This window comes from Passer domesticus, chromosome W, assembly GCF_036417665.1.
Source record: "Passer domesticus isolate bPasDom1 chromosome W, bPasDom1.hap1, whole genome shotgun sequence".
In the NCBI taxonomy this organism is placed as follows: Eukaryota; Metazoa; Chordata; class Aves; order Passeriformes; family Passeridae; genus Passer; species Passer domesticus.
Window position 1 is genome coordinate 20,336,962 of NC_087511.1, and position 8,458 is coordinate 20,345,419.

Genomic DNA, 8,458 nt, shown 5'->3' on the forward strand with positions numbered 1-8,458 from the left:
CCATTTATAACTTAAATCGGATAATTAGGTTACAAGCTGTCTTTGAAATAATAATGAACCAGATATGTGCAGCTCTTGACCTCCTTGCTGACCAATCTACTCAGATGAGAAATGCAATATTACGACATCGGATGGTATTAGACTATTTATTAGCAGAAGAAGGGGGAGTGTGTAGCAAATTAAATTACTCAAACTGCTGTTTGCAAAGAGATGACAATGGAAAGGTGGTGAAACAACTAACAAAAGGAATAAGAAAGTTAACTCGTACTGGTCCAAACATGGAAAGGATGGGAATGGGAAAGGGACACGTTTTCATGGTTACCTGGTGGACTATGGGTTAAACAAATGCTTTTTTTTCCTCATATGTGCTGTAGCAACTCTAATCTTTTTATCATGCATGATCCCTTGCTTAGTACAACTTATTCAACATGTGATCAAAGGGATGCAGGTAATAGCCATGCCTACTGATCCAGACATGACTACAAAAGGACAGAAATTGATGTCTCTGCAAATAATTGCAAAACCAAAAAATACCCAGGAACAGAAAATTAAGTGAATGATAACTAAAGTTTGTAAATATAATTATTAAAAATAAAAGAGGAGGGATTGAGAAGAATAGCAGATTTGCCTTTACAAACAAGCTGTGGGTCTGCTGGTAGATAAAACTAGCACTGGGAGATAAAAGAAATAATAAGAAGAATTCCACTGATTGATGAATGGAAAAATATATTTGCCTTTACAAATAAACTTTAGGTTTGCTGATAAATGAAATTAGACATTGAAAGATGAAAGAAACAATAGGAAAGAAAACCCCTAAATTCCATAAGAATTAAAAATTAAAAGGGAGGGTTATACATTAGAGGGAAATCTTTGGTATCAGGCATATCGGGAAATCTGTACCTCTCAAGTACCTCAGCCAATGGGTGCTGTTCTTCTTCCCCCTGGCTAGCTGATGACAGGAAGCGAGGGGGGGGGGGGGGGGGGCAGAACCCTCCTTGAGCTCCGTTGAATCCCAATGCCAGTGTCGGCATATTATAAAACACAGGGCAGCACACGGGTCCCAGGGTAACTTTATTTGATGGTGAAACTTCCCCTCTTCATCTTGGGGACCAAGAACAAGGGGCAGACAAGAACTTATATGTGTGGACAGGTCTCAGGGGAGGGTACAATCTTTAATAAATCAGGAGAATTGGGAGTAAAAAACCAGGCAGCAACCACAAGGTATAAATCAATAAAAATTCCAAGGGAGGAGAACAGTTTCAGTAAACTGATAAAGTTTGGGGAAATAGAAACTAGCAACTAACTGACGAAAAATCTGGGAAAAGGCAGGGACAAAAAAGAAACAGCATAAAGAAAACTACCAAGTTACAAATCAAGCAACCTACTAATAAAACAAAAGGCACATTACAACAAATGGGGGAAGAGAGAAGGGAAATGGGGCTGGGAAATTAGGATAAAAAGGAAGGCTGCGTCCTCCAAAACTTTGAGAGACCCCAGGGGAATGCGCTATGGCCTCTCCCTTTATTCGAATAAAGTAAAAGGACTCCTCTGTCTCTTATTTGGACATAAACATCTGATGTTTGTGGATTAATTTTCCTAACATTGCCATCCGACAGCCTGGGTTGTCTGAGACAGGTAGAAAAAAGGCATGCACATGTGCCCCTTACATGGGGCAATTAGGAATGAAAAAGCTTGCTGCTGGGGGAGTCACTGCATGACAACACCTGACCCTCCAATCAAGCTGCAAGAAAATAGTCTCCACCAATAAACGGCAAAGAGGAGTTGACTGACGGACTTTGGGAGGGGCCAAGGTTGGCTGATGCAACCCCCAGGAGTATAAAAGAAACTAAGCATCCATCTGGAAGATGAGCCAGCCATGTGGTAGGCAGCCATGAGGGCAGCTTCCAAGCCTGCTGTTCCTTATTTAGTCCTTTTGTTGTATTTTTTTAAGGTTTAAAAAACCTTTTGAATTTTTAAAGTGAGCAGTCATTTCTCCCATGAGGATGGCTGGGGATTGCAGGGGGACAAGCCTGGCATGCAGCAGGGCTTCAGCTGTGGCTACTGATATTTGGGATTCTGCTGAACCACAACTTTTAAACTGCCCCCAGACCTGTTGTTGGGATTTTAGGAGTTCTCCTTTTGGGTTTTTTTCGGGTGTTTTTTTTTTTTCTCTTAAGGAATTTTCCCCCATCTGTGTTGCTAGGAGACCATAACGACTGGATACTTAAGAGAGACAAAAGAAGTTGTCAAAACTCAGGGGAAGAGTGCAGCAGGCTACTCTCTCTTTAACTGGAGTTTCTCGTGGAGGGAAGAGATACCATGAGATTTTTAGACTGGGAAACAGGGTTGGGTACAGCTCCTCTCTCTTGTGCTGTCAGCATTCCAAGCAGGGAGAGGCTGTGGTCGCTGTGGGGAGAATTCATCACCACTGCAAGGTTCTTTCTCCTGCTGCCTTTTTCCTACCGTGAGTGGAGCTCTGATCATGGGATCAGACATTGCACTGTGTTCTAGATATATATTATAATATTGGCTTTTTGCAAATATTAAAATGGATGCTGTTAGGGATATGATAGAAATTCATGCCAATGGATTATAGATATATGTATCAAACATGCTATTAAAGGGGGGACCAGGGCTTAATCCTAGAGTGACAAAACCTCGGCTGGCTGACATACGAAGGAAACTCGGCTGCACAGGAGATGGTCCTTCACGGTGGCATGTACGCGAGGATGCCCAGTGATGATGGCCCATGAAGATACACATCTGAGATAACCAGGGCCATCAACACCTTCCACCTGAATACAGGATTCCGGAATCGGAGGAGGAACATTTGTCTCTTCCCAGACGTGGTTTTGTGCAGCTTTGAGTGAAGAAAGAAACCGACATGAATATGATGAACTTTGAAGGAAGACAAAAGGACTCTGCCGCGGGCAAGAAAAAGAGTATAAGAACTATCCCTGCGAAGCAGCAAGTGTGGACCAAGGGGGATTTGGTGCGATAGAGGCCGTGAAATAAATGGGTAGGAGATCTTTCTCCTTTTTTAATGCCTTTATTAAGAAGAATCAGCTCAGGTGGGGAGAAATCGACGGGTTGCGCCCACACCGCTGGTGCTCCCAGGCGTGGCACGGAGAAGGAGGATGATGCAGCTTTGTCGGCTGGTCTGCAGACAGAGCTGGGGATTCTGTCCTCACGGGAGAGTCGCAGATTCCTAGCTTGTTTGTTTAACAACCCTGGGTGTCTCTTTAATCAGTATCTTTTCAGGTTAGGGTGAGAAACAAAAAGGGTCTAAGCAGGTACCGGACTATGCTCCCATCCTTAGACGTCACTTAAGTCACTTGTTGGCTCGTGATTTTAGGGGTTTTTCTTGTAAAAACTGTAAAACTGTAAAAATTCAGGGCACAATGCATTTCTCATCTGCATACTGGCTCTGATGTCACTGCCTATTCTCTTTACCTTGGAGGGTCTGTCCTGCTGTCTTCTTGGCAAGCGGCCAGCATCAGGGAAACAATAGTTAATCACCGGCCATTAACGGGTATTTGAAGAGCTTTTCTTCGGCAGCAAAACCAAAGAGGTCAGACTTGTTTTTTTAAACTCTGAAACTCAAAAAAAATACAACTTTCTATTCATAACAGGCCAGATCTGTGTCCACCCAGCCTGTATCCCGGGGTCTGCACTGTCATTTTTTATTGGTGGCTGTCGGGACTGTAATACAGTGGCGAATAAATTTTTATTTTTTTTTATTTTTGTTATGATTGGGTCAATTTTTATTTTTACTTATAACAGATGCTATATGTATTATGTTAAAGTAACTTTGCTTTAAAGATGTAGTTTATAATTCTGTTCTTAATTAAGCTTAGACATAGTAGTGAAATAGCTGATATAGATATGCTTGTGTTAAAATACCTGCTTGGTTGGGATAATGTTGAGAGCTTTGTAACAAGCTAGCTCCGAGCTAAAGCTCACAGTGAAATTAATTTGACCAAGATAGAAAATGAGGGAGTTGCTATCCCAATTAAACTGTGTCCTTGGCCCACGGATGAAGTAATGCACAGACACAGGTGGTGGAGCAAATAGCCTGGGAAAGTGGAATAGTTATACTAAAAACAGCACGTAGTTAGCTGATAGCTAGTTAGCCAATGGTGAGCTGGGATTTTGCACTATGCATGAGCTAATTAAAAGGTGTATAATAATCGGTGATTCGGGAATAAAGACGAGACTTGTCGATCATCATATGGTGAGCAAGTCTTCCTTCTCCATCAAATGGCTGACCCCGACGTCGACGACTACGGACGGACACGGCTGCCACGGATGGGGAAGTAGGAGCGGGTCCTTCTGAAGCAAGGGGGGGGACGGCAAACGAACCACTGCGTTCGCGGCCCTAGGAGCCATATAGGTGGTCCTAGCCTACGTGCTGCCGAAGTCTGAAAAGCCTTGCAACAGCGCTGATTAGAAATGGAAAGGCAAGCAGCATATGATTTATTTATTTGCTTTTTAAAAAAGCAGCAGATTAAGGACATAGACTCGCAGAAAGAGCTCCCACAGTTGTTAGCTTACGGGTATGCACAAGGACTTTCTCAAGATCCTTGTACAGTACGTGAGTTAACAGAGTGGCGTAAGTTCGGGACCAGGAGGGCGGTTACGCGCGCCACGGGAGAGCCCGGGGCAGACGTGGCGGCGAAAACGCGTATGCTAGCGGCGGTGCCAGCGGTGCGGCGGCGGAGCGGACCGAGCGCTGTGGCGGCGGAGTGCTCGGTGCCGGCGGCGGTTACGCGCACCGCGGGTCCAGTGACACGCATGGTGACAAAAACTCGCACGGCAGCTGTCCGCGGGGAAAGCGCACAGATCGCGAGGGGGGTGCCGGCTAGGGCCAAGCCGGCCAAAGCGAGACGCGGCAGCCGAATACGCGGCAGCGATAAGCGCAGTGCCAATGGTAGCGGCGGCGGACGCGCACCAGTAACGCAAAACCCGAAAGCTGGAGCTAGGAGGGCTTTTTCACTTTTTGCAAGCGCACAAGAGCACCAGCAGTGTGGGACATGCTCCCGCTGGCTGCGGGTGTTGGCGCAGAGCCAGGGGGAACCAGCCCGAGCGGAGACCCAGGCGGAGCGGAGCCCAAAGGAGATCGGGGCTGCGTGGGTTCGGGCAAGAGCGTTCCTTTCCGCACCCCCGGGATAGCGCAGACTGAGGCTCTGCCGGAGCAGGCAGGAGACAGGGGCGGGCAGACATTCCTCAAAGCACCGCCCTGTCACAGCTGCCCGGCAACCAGCCCATCGCAACAATTCAAACAAGTGTCTGAGAAAAAACAGGTCAGGAATTTCCTTCAAGATCAGGATAGAAAACTTCTGAAAATTCACACAGTGCATCATACAGCAGATGTTATACAAGGCATTTCACCCAACTGTTCCACAGACTTTACAATTAGTTTACCAGTTTTTTTTTGTAAATGTGTTTGCTTTTAAAAGTGATTGAGTATTTAGGTTTGATGGCTTTAAGTTTGATGACTTTATTACCTTTCCCTTGCCTGAGGCAGGAAGAACTTTTTAGGGGGGCAGAGTCTAAGTAAACTTCCTAGTTTCTGTTTGGACTACATGTGAGAAGATTTAAACTGTAATGTTTCTGTATACTATGGTTTTTATGGTCTTTGCTCTCTTCTATTCATTAAGAGATGGCATTAGATAAATGGATATAAATGTGCTGATTATTTTGTACTATCCTTATTTTAAGTGAAGTTATTTGTGTTTAAGATTATCTGTCATCCTTTTCAGTTTTGTTTTAAAATATCTTTCCAAGATTCGAAGTTTTAAGAATTATTTATATTAAGTTTATAATCTTTGTTATTTCCAGTTTTTGTAGGTAATGCTGATAGATAGTGATTGTTGTTAATACTAGATGAATATTTTGGGAAAGTTGTTTTAACCCCTTCAAGCACTTCTTGTTAAGGAGTTTTCAGATTTTTGTGATGAAAATTGTTGTTGGTATATTGTAACATTTGCAGCTGGCTTTCATGTGTTTTTCTATTTTTTTTTGTGTGATCACCTGCAAGACACGTGTCTCTTCAGAATCCTGTCTTTTTATTTCCTAACTATTTAGATGTTTCTGAGGGTTTTTATCCAAATTGCCAGTTTTGTGGTTCTTTTAATTATTATTACAGGAATACTCCAGCAGAAAATTCAAGAAGTTTGCTGTGTTTGGAAAATCTCTATCTTGACAGAAACTTCAGAAAGATTCAATTATTTGCTAGTTTAACTAGTTTGTAACCCTAAGGTTTCTTATAAATAACAGTTGTTTTTAAAAGTCCTGTTTGAGAAATGTGTTAAGTGATACTCACCAGTTAGAGTTCGAACTCTGGCCAGGTTCTAGCTCTATTTGGATGGAGTGACTGATAATCGACCCAGATGTTTTCTGCATCAAAAAGTATTCAAGTCCTTTTGACTTGGCAATTTGACCATCTATGACGGCTGACCCATTTTCAGAGGTAATTTGGAGAAACATGAATCCGGATATGATTTCTCCAATTCTCTGTCATTTTAAGGTTTATCAGCTGTCGCAGACTCTGGGATAAGAAGTTCAGTGTTGTAGTGTTTGGTAATTTTCTGGTTTTGTATGTGTTGTTGATTGTGTGTATTATCTAAATTAATTCCTAATTACTCTTATCTTAATATTTCTTTATGTAATATTGCAAAATGAAACCAGGACCCATTTTTCACCTCCAGAATTTTGAGAAGATTCTTCAGTCCTGCAGGGATGTGGGATTTGTTTCTGTTTTAACAGGTGCCCTGTCTCAGCTTGAAAAGAAAACGGGGGAGCTCAGGGTATTGGAGTGGCTCTCTCCACCGCTACAGCAACAGAGAACTGTGAGACTGAAAATTGAAATGATTGCATCCCTCATAAAGAAAGGACGTTTTAGGGCAATCCAAGTTACAGGAGCGGAGCCTTCCACGATACGATTGCCCATCAAAAAGGACACGCTTGACTGGTATTTGGTGAACTCTGGGGAGCTCCAGGAAGCCCTTTTAGGAGCTGGAGCTGTCGTGGAGACTGGGAAACTGCATCCTAGTCCCCTCCAGTGGATGACAGAATGGGACTGGATAACAAAGCCCATTCGGAGTCTGTCACCATTAAGGGGGGCTATCACGGCCTTTACGGACGCTGGTAAAAAGTCCAGGAGAGCAGCCGTGACATGGAAACAGCAAGGACAGTGGCGACAACATTTGTTAGATGCAGATGCCAGGGACAGTCTACAGACATTAGAACTTTTAGCTGTAGTATAGGCAATGATGAATTTAAAAGGTTCTTTGAATATTGTGACTGACTCCCTTTATGTAGCAAGAGTAGCTGCCAGGGTACTATACTGGGGGAGGGGATATCTTTGTGTTTCCTCTCCAACAGGACCCTTGTGGATCCCCGTGAAGTGGACTCGAGCTGTACCAGATGTTGAGGACCATCACAGCCTTGTCACCGGAGGACAAAGAGAGGGTGCACAACAAACTGACGCTGATATTGCAACCCTATTTGCAACGCCTCCAGCCCTACTCTAACGACGTGCGACGTGCCTGCGTTCATCTCCCTGACAATTGGATCGAGTGGTGTCAGGACCTTACGGTAGAAGTAAAAGCTCCTCAATCACAGCCATGCCTGGACTGTGGGGACAATAAATGCTCTGCATAGATCGCACTAGACTGTAGAGGCTGTAATAAGGTGTTTTGGTTGGAGCAACCGACCGTTGGGCAAAACTGGTGCCCAAGCTGCTGATTCTCTTGGAACTTGCAGAACTCGTGGCAGCGAACACTAAGGGAGTTTACAGGGCTTTATTTGGGAGGATCGTTAGGCTTATATGAAGCCCCCGTGCAAATTATTTTGGCATATGTTACTTAGCAACTTAAGACCTTGTGTGAGCGAGCTGAAACAGGTAGTAGTAGCCACACTTTTACCTGGAGGGGCAGCTAATAAGGCCATGAATTTGGCCAAGCAATTAGGCTGCTGGGCCAAAGACGAGCTGAACGCCACCTCCCAGGTATTGGACATGCTGTCTCAAGATGTACAAAGTGTAAATCATGCAGTATTGCAGAATAGAGCAGCAATCGATTTCTTATTATTAGCTCAAGGCCATGGTTGTGAGGAATTTGAGGGTATGTGTTGTATAAATTTATCAGATCATTCTGTATCAATATGCTATAGAGATATTGTGTGATAGTATTGCTAATGCTTGTATTACCATGCTTGCTTAATTGCATACAAAGAATAGTGAGTCAGATGATAGAAAGGGCTTAGAAAACAACACTTCTGGCCCAAAAAGAAAACGGGGGAAATGTTGAGAGCTTTGTAACAAGCTAGCTCCCAGCTAAAGCTCACAGTGAGATTAATTTGACCAAGATACAGAATGAAGGGAGTTGCTATCCCAATTAAACTGTGTCCTTGGCCCACGGATGAAGTAATGCACAGACACAGGTGGTGGAGCAAA